Raw genomic sequence first — 12,097 nt, forward strand, 5'->3', positions numbered from 1 at the left:
CTAAAAAATAACAAAGGAACATCACTGATCTTTATTGCTAAAATAAAACCAAGAAAAACAACTGATGGTATAAAATCTTGCATGTGATACACTTTCTTATCTTTAATGTAGGATTTGCATTTGTGTCACAATTTGCTGTTCAACATGTGTCTGACTTTCTTCCTTTGTAATTGAGTTGGCTGAGCAAACTCCAGGTATGCCACTCTTTGCATTTGTTACTTTTGTGGGTTTTTTTTGCTTTTTTCTCTCATTTACTCTAATGCAGAAAATTACAGTTCTGCATATTACTGAATACCTTGCAACACTTCTGTTTTTCTAAAACCAATTTCATTTGGTTTTTGAATGCAATCATCAAGGTTTACTATGGCTACAGTACTGCTTGGTGTAAAGATGAACATACAAGCCTAGATGAGTGATCTTTGGAATATATGAAACAAAAACATGACTAAATTGCTACCTATAATCTGCTGGGAGTTTAGATGACAAGGGTACAAGTCTCTGAAAAAGCATGCATTCTGAAGTGGAGCATGTACCCAGTTTAATTCCTTTAAAATATAGTCAGTGAAGCAAAATCCAGTTCCCCTGGAAGTCAGAATTTTTTTATTGAAGTAGCAGCATTATAATTATGATGAAGGTTGTCATACTAGTATAAAAATCTGCATTTCATTCCCCCTTCTCAGGAAGTTATAAAAGATTCTTCTAAATTGCAATTTACTGATTTGCTGTCAAGGATCTTAGCCAAAAATATGGACAGCAGGGGACTTTTTCACAGCATTCCCAGGAGGACAAGCAAAACTCTTAAGAGGCGCTGTGTAGACATCTCAAGGAAAAGTAAATGTCAGAATTTGCAGATTTGTACTTCTTTGAAGGTCTGGAGCTTCAGAGCACATAATGCTGCAGCATAGCTGTGCCTGAAAGCCCTGCTGAGGGAAATTAAAATTGTTTCATAAGTTATTGAGAACAGATGCAATAAGAAAAGAGTTTCTGTCCCAGGGAACTTCAGACCATGTATGTGATGAGACACAATAGACAAACACACTATGTAGGGAATTTGGCCAATGTAAAATGATCACATTTAGTGTGAGCATCATTTGAAGGTGAAAGATAGTTTAATATCTCATTTGAAAACTAAGAGAAATAGCAAAGCTGAGTATAATTTTTCTGTGTGACTACTGGGACTTCTAAAACACTGGCATGTTATCTGCCTTCCTTCACACATTCCTGAACCTCCATGCAGTTTGTGTGACTCCACCAAAACTTAGAATTCTAACTTCACTGTCTGCTAATACAAATGGCTGCTGGTTTTGAAGCAGTAACTTTGCAAGGCTCTGCTGCACCCAGTGAATGAGCTCTTCTGAATATCCTGAAAAATAATGGAAATGTCTTTTGTTATGAAAGGGAGAGGAGGAAAGGAGAGGGAAGAGAGCTAATGTGATAGAAGAGAAAGTTCCTCTGCACCACAGTTTCTGACACAATGAATTCCCATTGATACCTGTTTCTGAACATCTGCTAACAATGAGAAGACAATTTACAAACTCTGGGGAAATCAAGTCCCACCTCCTCATGCAATTAGAAGTTTTTCAGGTCAGTGTGGTCTCGCCTATTTGCACATGGGGAAAACACAAGCTCTAGCTGCCTGAAGGGTTTGAAGTTGGCTGTCACTGATATGACTGTCACTTCTGGTTCTTGGTTGCAGCTGGATAAACTCAATATATTAGTCTGAGTGCTGAAGGCAATGAGATTAGCTGCGGTGCACTAAGTTAGGTACAGTGTCACAAGCTTAGGATCTGTATGTATGAACCTACACTAACTGGATTTACATACACTTCTGAGTATGTCTGGGTTCTCCACATCTGCAGGGTGCTGCTTTCAGCTCTGGTGGGACCCTGTCATGACAGAGAAACATCTCAGGTTTCATTTTATTCCACAAAAACATCCTTGTGACCTCAAAAGTCAGGGCTGTATTCCTTCTGTTGCTTATTTGTCTGGATTGGCTTGTTCTCATAGCATGAGGCCTCTTCCAGTGCTGCTGTTGTTGGGGGCGGTGGGTATGGGTGTTCCTGTCCTGCCCTCCTCCTCATACTCTTGCTGGAGGCTATGCATGAGAACAGTCAGACTGGCAAGGGCCATGGCCGTGGTGTAGGGGGGCATCCCAAAATCTAGTGTGTCTAGTGCAAGCATCACTTCAGAGGCCATCCTTGGCTGCCTGAGCACCAGGATGGAGGGATCAGTGTGCAGTCCAAGGCCTGGCACACCGTATGGGGCAGTGAGGAGGGGGAAGGGGAAGAAGAAGGAGAAAGAGAAGGGGAATGGGAAGAGTCCCCTCACCACCTTTCATTTTGAGGGGTAATGAAATGCCTAATTTTGCTTTCTCTTTTTCCAGGCCTCATCTGGGAAATACTTGCCCAGAAAAAACACTGGTTTGAGAAACAGAGACAGTACTAAAGATTGATCCCTGCTGCCTCTTCACTTCAGGAGTAGAAATTCTTCCCTGTAATAGCTTCTTATACATCATGTATCTAAGGTGAAAAGACAAGAAGCACCATCATTACCCACAAAAGTGTGTTTTCCTGTTGCCCAGTTGTGCCTAGTTCAGCAGCAGCAGGACCGGTCACACCATCCCCATGTTTGATGCCAGGCAGGGATTACAGAGAGATGCTAAGTCACAGCCTGCCCATGCTCATGGTTCATATCTACTCACTTGTCTATCCTATTCACTGGGCTCCTGGCGAATTCACTGGATTCCACAGGGCTGCTGTTTACAGGAAAAACAGCTTGATGTACAGCCGAGAAAATGACGAGTCCAATTTTTCCTCATTTACAGCAGTGATGTTGCTTCATCACTTTGTAAACAAGGAGGAGAAGGAAGCTTAAAAACAGCTTAGCACAACACATGGAAGGACAGAAACCTCATTGCAAGGTGGAAGGGCTTAACAAGGGGCAGCACGTATTGGCCACTTTATACGCTGTGGAGTTCCACCATCCTAACACACAAGCCTGGCTGAACAATACAAGCTCTGCACTAAGCAAGTTCTCAGTTCTCTTCTGGACTAATATCTTCTGACAGTTTCAAACTGAGAGGCGTGACTAAGTTATTACAGGGATGAATTTAATTGTTTGGCTGTAGGGGGTTGTCAACAGTCTTCTATACCTTCAATAATGTTTTTTATTTGTCCTCCCTTGTCATTTAGCTGTAGGATGAAGAACACCAGAGTAGAAGAGCCATCGTGCTGCTCCTCTTGCTGAGGGAGGTAACTTGTCATGGCTTGAGTCCAGGGAGGGTGGCACGTCCTGGGGAGATAGCTACGACTGTGAACAGTGATTTCAGCACTCAGATAAACAAGGGGTGTGTAGAATAGCTTATAAAAAAAAAAAACAAAAAACAAAAACCAAAAAAACCCAGACAAACGAAAAACAAACTATAGCATAAATATGTTTCTTTTCTTTGAATGCTTATGCCTCTATCTGAAACTTTCTTTTCTACCCGCCTTTCTCTGGGGAAAATAAAATCCACTTCCATCTTAGTGACCAGTCTATATTTTGACCTGGGATTCCCAAATTGTGGTAGACTTGGTATGAGGCACCTAAGCTATTATTTCTGATCCTACAGATGCCGACCAAACAAGTTTTCTGTAACGCATAGACACCAGGGCAGCAGTTGATGACAGTGACAGTGATAACAGCACAGGAGCACAACAAGGTTGGGAACCTCATCAGGAGACAAAGCGGATAGTAAGAGACCCAAGGGAAAGGATGCTCTTAGCACCTTAGTCCATGACTTTCCCTGTTATTTCCCTATGGCCAACACATGGCCCTGATTGTTGCTATACAAGCCCTTTGCAGTCTCTGTGGCCCAACCAAGAGGTAGGTGAGTCTTATTTGCCACATTTCACTGATGGACAATAAAGGCACAGTGAGTATCAGAGGTTTGTCTAAGGTCACTTGGGAAGACTGTGTCAGAGAAGAAAGAATCTAGGCTTTTGCAGTCCCTCATACTTCAGCCATGAGCCCCTCATTCCTTGGTGTATTTTCAGCAATTTATATTTTAATTTCTCCAATATTCCCAGGCTGTAATGTTTCATCCTAATGCTTTTTTAGTGCTGTCCTACTTTTCTGTCTTTTATCTTGCCTAATTTCAGGGACAAAGACAACTGATGCTAAAGAAACCTATAAATCACTTTATTTAATTTGCAACACTACTGAAAAAATCTGTTTGGGATTTATGTCACTGCGAATGAAATATGCCATTTGCAAGCTGCCTTTTATAATTTATTAAGCAAGTTGAAAGTGTTCTTTAAAACAAGCTTTGTCAGCTTGTCATCTACTGGAGCAGAAGAAATAGTTTGCTGACGGATCACAGAAATTGGATTTTTATGGTGTCCTATCCATTTCAAAGGGCTTTCCTTTGGAAGGATTCCACTTCAGAAGCATTACACATGCTCCAGAGGACCGTCTCTGCTTTTAATTCATAAAACTACATATTCTGCATTTTTCTCAAGTTAGCTGAATACCGTAAGTCCCAACATCTTAATCTGAAAAAACAGGTATATATGCATATACATATACACAGGTTAAATGTTTAGGGCTGATGTCACGTAACCTGCTTTGGGACATTTCTCACTTTTGCCTGGCTGTTGAACAACCCTGCCTGGGAAAATTGGTGTGTGTGCCAGTCCCAGAAAACAGCCAGATCCCAGATTCAAATCCCAGTGAGGTGATAACAAGGTTCTTCTGGGCTTAACTGAGGTTTGACAGAGGACCCAAAGGAACGTGCCTGAAGCAACCACTCCACTTTAAGGATTTCTTACATGAGCCAAAACATTGGAAAGGTGCCTAAAGCAGGGACTATCCTAAAGGCTGTACCAGTATTTTGGCATACAATGCTAGAAAAGCCTCCTGTGCATGACAGCTTGAATACGCTACATAGAGTTTGTAATGTAAATAAGGCCCAGATGAGGAATGTGTATATAAAGATCTGTTTCACAGCTTGCAGTACTGCAGGTTGTGCTCGCATGCCGGCTGGAAATGTTATCAAGCTAACATCTACTTGAGTGTTGATTTCATGCACCAAGAGAAAAAGAGAATATAATTATAGCACCCTGTTATTTTCATTGTGGCTAGAGTGCTCATTTTGAAGAGAAGAAAGTGGTGGCCCAACCTGCTCTGAATGAGGCAAGAGCACAATCAACATGCTCAGTAAAATTTTTTGCAGGCTGGGAGGCTGGACTCTTGCCACAGCTGATGTGATAGCTCATCTCTCTCAGAGCTATGGAAAACAAAATTACACAGTGATATTTCTTTGCAGGTGGCAAATATCCTGATCATGCTCACGTGTTAGGGTGACTGAGAGAAAAAAAAACTCTAAATAAATAATTTTATGTCAAAGCTGCATGGCAAATATAGTTCATTGAATTTTCCAGAATTTTCAAGGGTTTTTTTAGGTCTCCTCTGAAAATAATAATGAGAAATTATAGCTTATTACTCTTTTATTATAAATTCTCATGTTCTCTTTTAAAGACAAAAAGTCCCATGCTGTCACCAAATGGTTACTTCTATTTGCTATGTGTGTGCTCAGCTCTTGGCTGCTTCAGGTGCTCGCAGGGGTGAGTGGCTCAGGACCTGGGGAGGCTGAATCCAGTGGAAGTTGTGGCCAGTTGCCACTGAGGCTCTGCAGAGGAAAGCTGTGATGACAGCAGTGACAGCGAGGGCATGGAAAAGTGGCACAAATGAGACAATGCAAGCATGGAGACTGTGGAAAAAGCAAGAAACTGCACTGCAGTGCTTCAAGACAGGGCCACCCTTCATGGGCTGCTCTGCAATCTCTCCATTTGCTCACTGGGTGAGAGAGGAGTAAACTCAGGGGTGTGGGAGCTGAACACGGAGGAAGGCAAGTGTGGGAAGGTGCCACATGTCCACTCTGCACAGGCCTTCCATATGTGCTTGCCCAGTTGTGCCCTGTCTCTGGAGCAGTTTCTCACAAACGCTGAAGCACAGGAATTTTTCTCTGATATGTGAAAATGCACTGTGGGGAACCACAAAAATCCTCTGGCCTTGATTTGTCTGTCTTTTCCTTCAGAAAATGCTGAGTTCAAAAAAGATGATAGAAAAAAAAATACCCAAGGAAGTGTCAAAGGCAATTTGAAATAGTTGCCAGAGTGCAGAGGTGACAGAGTTATCATCAGTCAAGGGTTATCTGTCCTTTTAAAGCAAATGCCTTTGTCTACAGTAAAATGAAACTTCAGGGGTGGGGGAAGGAAGGGGAGGGGAGGAAGAAGGAAAAAAAAAATACCTAAATTATAAATAGTAACATGAGATAGGATGTATTCTACGAAAGCTTTGTCCTTCAAAAACCCTCAAGAGGTGCTGCTCAGCATTGTACGTCATGGAAACATATTTCTTAAAATCTGTTAAAGTGACATTTTGGTCATATGAAAGGCTGCAAATTAGCAGTCTAAGAAAACAGTAAAACAATCACTGCCTTGCAAGAGGCTGCAGGGTGAGGAAGTAGTAACTGCTGCTTCTTGGTTTGTGCGTTTGTTTTTCCCTGCAGATGGAAAGAAAACCAAAACTCTTCTTTACATTAGCTGCACCTCAGTTGCAGGTGTAATAATGAGTGTCAAGTTGAAGCCGTGAGCTGGAATAATTGGAACTCTTCTTTCGAAGGGTCAGGTAAACACATCTCTGGCTTTTGTCAGACCCATCTAGGAGCACTTCTGCTCAGAGGGTGTGAGGCTGTGAATGATGAAGCTACCACTGACTATGACCTTTCTTCAAGGCTATTCATTCCTTTTGTGTGAAAAAAGGAGCTTTGCAGAAAATGCTGAAAACTCTTAGCCACATTTTTTTCTACTGAGGAGGAAAAGGAGTTTTCACAAACATTGCTTTCAGGATTGTAATTTGTCTTCTTTGTTGTGAACTTAACACAGAATTTCTCAGTCTCAGTCTTCTTTAATTATAGAGGTGGAAGGCTCAGAAAGCCTTTATTTTGCACATTGATTTGCACACTGCCAAAATTCAGCTTGACCTGCAGCATGCGAGCCCTCAGCACCCTCCTCCCTGCACCTACAGCAAGGGCCCTCCAAGAGACAAGCAGGGAATGGGCCAACAGCCAGGAGGTAGCAGGATGGATGAAATCTGCCCCATCCTGTTCTCCAGAGGGCCAAGGTACTCCAAAGGCATCACAGTTCTAAATCTGAGATCAAAGGTAGGAAAGAGACCTTAAGGGCTCCATTTTCAGCTGCTCTGTTTGCACTCAATGTCCCAAAAAAAGGCACTTCTCTGGAAAAATCTGATTCTCTATCCAAGATCTCATGGGGAAAGTTGGCACAAAGCCACTAAAAAGAGGGTGTGACGCAGCTGCTGTGTGACCTGCACTTCCAAAGCGTGGGTGCATCCAGGCCTAGAGACCTGTTACTGGCAGGGGCTTGGCCCTTTGCAATTCAACCAGAAATAACAGTCTGTGTTGTGACTTGGTTAGATGGGAACTCCACCCCAAATCTTCCTAACCAACCTCACAGAGATTCCCCCACCACCACTCTACTTCTCAAGGTACTAAGTAGCCTAAATGTATCTGTTCAGCACATGACTTCATTCCATGCTGGTAGGCCTCCACTAGCATGTTCATCACCAGTTGCAGCAGCTTGGAGGCTGGGAGATGCTCATGATGCCAAACTTCCCCTGGGCCCTGGTGCCTGCCCAGCCTCTCCCACCCTGGCTCCCAGGCGGATCTGCTTCTGCAGGGAAAAGTAATTTTTGTTTTTACAGAGGTGTTCTGCAATTAGGGAGAAGGGGAGTCAATGGGGGCAAGAATGAGTAAAGTAGGTGGGAAGGGAGAAGTGGAGGCCCATATTGCTGTACTCTTTTTGTGATGTGTTTTAACATGGCTTTTGCTCCCAGAGCAATTCTAATTCTGCAGTGACAGAGGGGACACCTTCTCTGCCTTTCCCCTTTATATCCATAGTCAGAGTCCTGCCACTGACTGAAAGAGGCTATGCACTGGCTGAAAGCAAACAACAATGCACCTCTGTTGACATGTGTGGAGTCAAGCTAAACTCCTTTAATAACTTCACCTACCCTTTTAAAAAAAGCATGTAAAAAAAAGAGCGGATTTACTCCTGTGAGGGCCCTGAAAGGCTGGTTCAGCTGGAGCATCGATAATACAAAAAAAACCCCAAACTCACAATAGAAAAAATACTGTTGTGATAAGCTTCGGCCAGGTCTACTTTCTGCTAAATTATGTCTTAGAACAAAAGGAATTTTCTGAGAGAATTCAACCTCACAATCCTTCTGAGAACATCAACAGTTTCCATTCCCATCTGTTTATCTCATCCTCACCTCTTAAGACCTTCCTCCATTTGCCAAACATCTCCAAAAAGTCATTGAAAGATATCCCACATGCATCCTGGTTCTGCAGCACTCACAGGGAAACTGATACACTAATAAGAAAACCCAGTAAGTTATGATTAATTTTTCTCAACTATACAAATTTTCTCCTTCTGCACACCTTCATTTATAGGTTGTAAGTTCTTTAGTGCAGGGACTGGCTCATTCAGGACCTTGTTTCGTGCTCTTTACTTTGACAAGGTTTAATAAATAATGGCATGGCTGAGTTACAGCTGCAGTGGGAATAAACACTGAGTTTCTCAACTCCAATGCAATTACTCAAGATAATGCTATGCTGTCATTTCACAGTGAACAGGCTAATTGTATTTTATACAACTTTCAGTAGAACCTGACTAATTTTAAATGTACCTGCTGTTGCTTTCAAGAGCAGCATTGGGAAAATGTGCTTCATCTGGAAAAAAAAAAAAAAGGAAAAAAAGGAAATGTCACGACAGAAGATACATTCTTCACATTAGTGTGGAACAGACCCCTGCAAGTCTTGTATCTCAGTACAAGCATTACACAGAAGGGCTGTCAAGCTGTTCTCTGCTCATTTTTTACTCTTTGTAGGCATCAGTTATCTATTTGTGATTTTATGAGTCATGGAATTCACCGACACTTGTACGTCCTCTCCTGGCTTGTTCTGCTGTATATGACAAGTCCTAGGGATCACTAGGTATTACACCCTACCAGCACTACACTGGGTGGTATTCATACAGTCCAGCACCCAACTTGGCCAGCCAGTTTCCCTTGACTGAGTGAGCAGTCAATGGAAAGTTGCAGGCTCCTTCCCAGAGGACATTTCAGAGCAACAACTGAACTGCAGAGGCTTGTAACCACCTTTCCTTGGGCTCCAGAGGGACTTCAACATCACGCACTTTCCTCGTTGCCTCTCTTCTACAATACCAACCAACTAACCAATTCACTCCCATTCCTCTGCCTTGTGCCTTATGTCCAGTACTGGAGAGGACCAATGGATGCTTTAATGGTAAATTCAAAATCCGTACTCTGGGGACCATAAAAATATAAAGTCTACGAATCTTGGTTTATACATGTGATGAAGAAACTGCAGCTGGGGGAATGGCTCTTGATGTGCATGCTGATTTGACTCGGCTCAGCCTACAAGGAAAGAGGATCACCTCGCTTTTGTGGGCTCACAGCACCACAGCTGTGTTTAAGCCCCCAGGCAGGACTTACAGAAACAACTCTAATAAAAAGTGTCAGCTTTACTACAGTGAAATGATTCTTTTTTCTTTTCAAATTTCTTTCTTGAATCCTAATGTCAACCAACTGCAATTTGCTGCTGCATCAATATTTTCTACTTTCACTTTCCAAATGTAAATCTCATCCCCTCAAGTCTTCACTGCAATGAATGATTCTGACCCAAACGTAGCTTTATGTTAGTCTATGTAGCTCTTCTCATGGGCAAAAATAATTAATGGAGTCCCACCTTAAGTCTGAAACATCAAGCTTCCAATTCATTTATAGAACAGAGATATGAAAGGATCAGAGCCCTGCACAATGTGGATGAAATTATATCCCTCTGAACTATTTAACAATGTTGGTTTTTTTTCCTCTGTGCCTGCACAGCCTCCCTCAGTCTCCTTCTTCACGCAGCTCAGCCTTTCGCTTCAAAGGCACTTGCATTGCTTCAAAAATTTCCCATGCAGCACTGATGTGGGGGCAATTAGGTGTGTGGGCATTTCAGCTTTTTAATTAAAAGTTAAACTATAAAGCAGCTTGGGCCTGCTCAGTGCCAAACCAGGGTTAGGGCAGAACGACACATCTTCTGCCTTTGATGGCTGACAGGAACCCACTGAGTTTCTCTCTCCAGGACACAGACAGGATTCCCTCACATTTCAGGAGAATAATATTAGAAGGTGCCTACTTATCTTTAGAACAGCTCATTCCTATTAAATCTGACATCAGATGCACACCCCCAAGTCACAGAGCGATCTGTGTGAAACACCAATGAGACCTGAACAGCATACAACTCATAACAGCTTATACAGAGCAGACATCTGGGGGAGGGAAGGGAAAAGAATATTAAAAAAATAATAATAATCCAAGACCTTTCTTTTAATCCCAATGCTTAGAAAAAAGGAAGCAGAGACACAGTAGTGTCTCTCTGACCACTGCCAAGAGCAGATGTATGAGTCAAGAAATAGGGGAGCTGGATGAGAACGTCTCCATGTGGGGTTTCTGGATCCTAAATGAGGTTTGTGCCTTACTGTGCTTGTATTTGCTTAAGTAATAAAGGCACAGTGAAAATCAAAATCATTCCCCAGCTTCTGGAGCTGGTGAGGGCACATGCAAGTTAAATATTGTGTGATCATTTTATACAGGTACTCCATTCAATATTGTAAGATTACTTTCATCAGTAGGCATGGTGAGGGAAAGTCCATCTCATGGAGGGTGGCAGGAATAAGTGAATCCAGCAGCCAAAGCAGCCCTTTACAATGCTATCATCCCCCTTTGGTTCACCTTCAGAAAAGGCTGCATCATTTCAGGTACAATCTGCCAAGCCACAAGTATTCATTTATATCCTAAAAAGTCTTAGTGCTAAAAATCAAAGTCAAATACACTGATCTTATCTATAGCTTATATTTTGAGGTGATTAAGTACAAAAATATCTCATCAACTCTGGTAACTGTTGCATGCATCAAGTGACTGGCTTAAAAAAAAAAAAGTCTGTGACAATTTGCAATGATTAAAAATCTTTCCGCTTGTTAGGAAGATTTTGCAGATCACATAGCCGTAGGGAGTCCTTCAGCAACCTTGTTTATGAGCAATAACAAAGCATATTTTAAACATCAAGGACAACAGCCTAATATGACTTCTAAGCTGTTAAATCTTGGATCAAAATGTTGGTGGATCCAAGGAAGATCTGAGTGTTCAGGATGCTGTATTATACACACCAGCTGAAGAGGAGACTCAATTTTTTGAAGAAATCTCCCTCTAGTGGTTACAAAAGGAATTACATTTTTTTTTAATTGCCCTTTTACTCAACCAGCCATATTATAATAGACTGTTCAATACCCACTAAATAAATATTCTCTATAAAAGTGAGATGATGTGGGCAATTCCTGGTGCTACTGTGTCCATTCCATGTTGGCTACCTGTAATTTGGAATACAAAACCAACCCAAAAGCCAAACCCAAAACGTTAGACTTAAGTTTCCCCTCACCACTCACAAATGCTCTATTTTAAATTTTAAAAACCAGCCATGTGACAGCCATAATCAATTAAAAACATACATCTGAAATTACGCTGCAATTTTGTCCTGCTGTGCTAGTACTTCAGAAAGTGAATTTCATTAGTTGGGTTTTAAAAATGGTACGTTATTTAACTCAAAGCATTAAGTTCTAGACCAATACTACTGAAGATGCACATGTAGATTTCAGAAGAGATACCTTATTCCAACTAGTGGGGGTTTAGTTCCCTCAGACACCTGGGAGGTTTGCAGGGAATGAGTGTGCATGCTCGGAGGAAGACACAGTCTTCCCTCTCTGCATTTTGAAACACGTAAACCACGCAATCACCAATTCCACTAAGTAAGCAAGGGCTCAGGGTCCCAATTCACAGCACCAGTAGTGGGATATACAGCCTTTAAGCTTCAGGTCAAATGTTTTGATGTAGCCCAACATTGATGAACCACAAATTTTTCAATGATTTGCTGGTGCCAGCACACCTCCACACAGAGCAAGGACAGTGT

The sequence above is a fragment of the Merops nubicus genome, unplaced genomic scaffold, assembly GCF_000691845.1.
Source record: "Merops nubicus isolate BGI_N331 unplaced genomic scaffold, ASM69184v1 scaffold23255, whole genome shotgun sequence".
NCBI classification, from domain to species: Eukaryota; Metazoa; Chordata; class Aves; order Coraciiformes; family Meropidae; genus Merops; species Merops nubicus.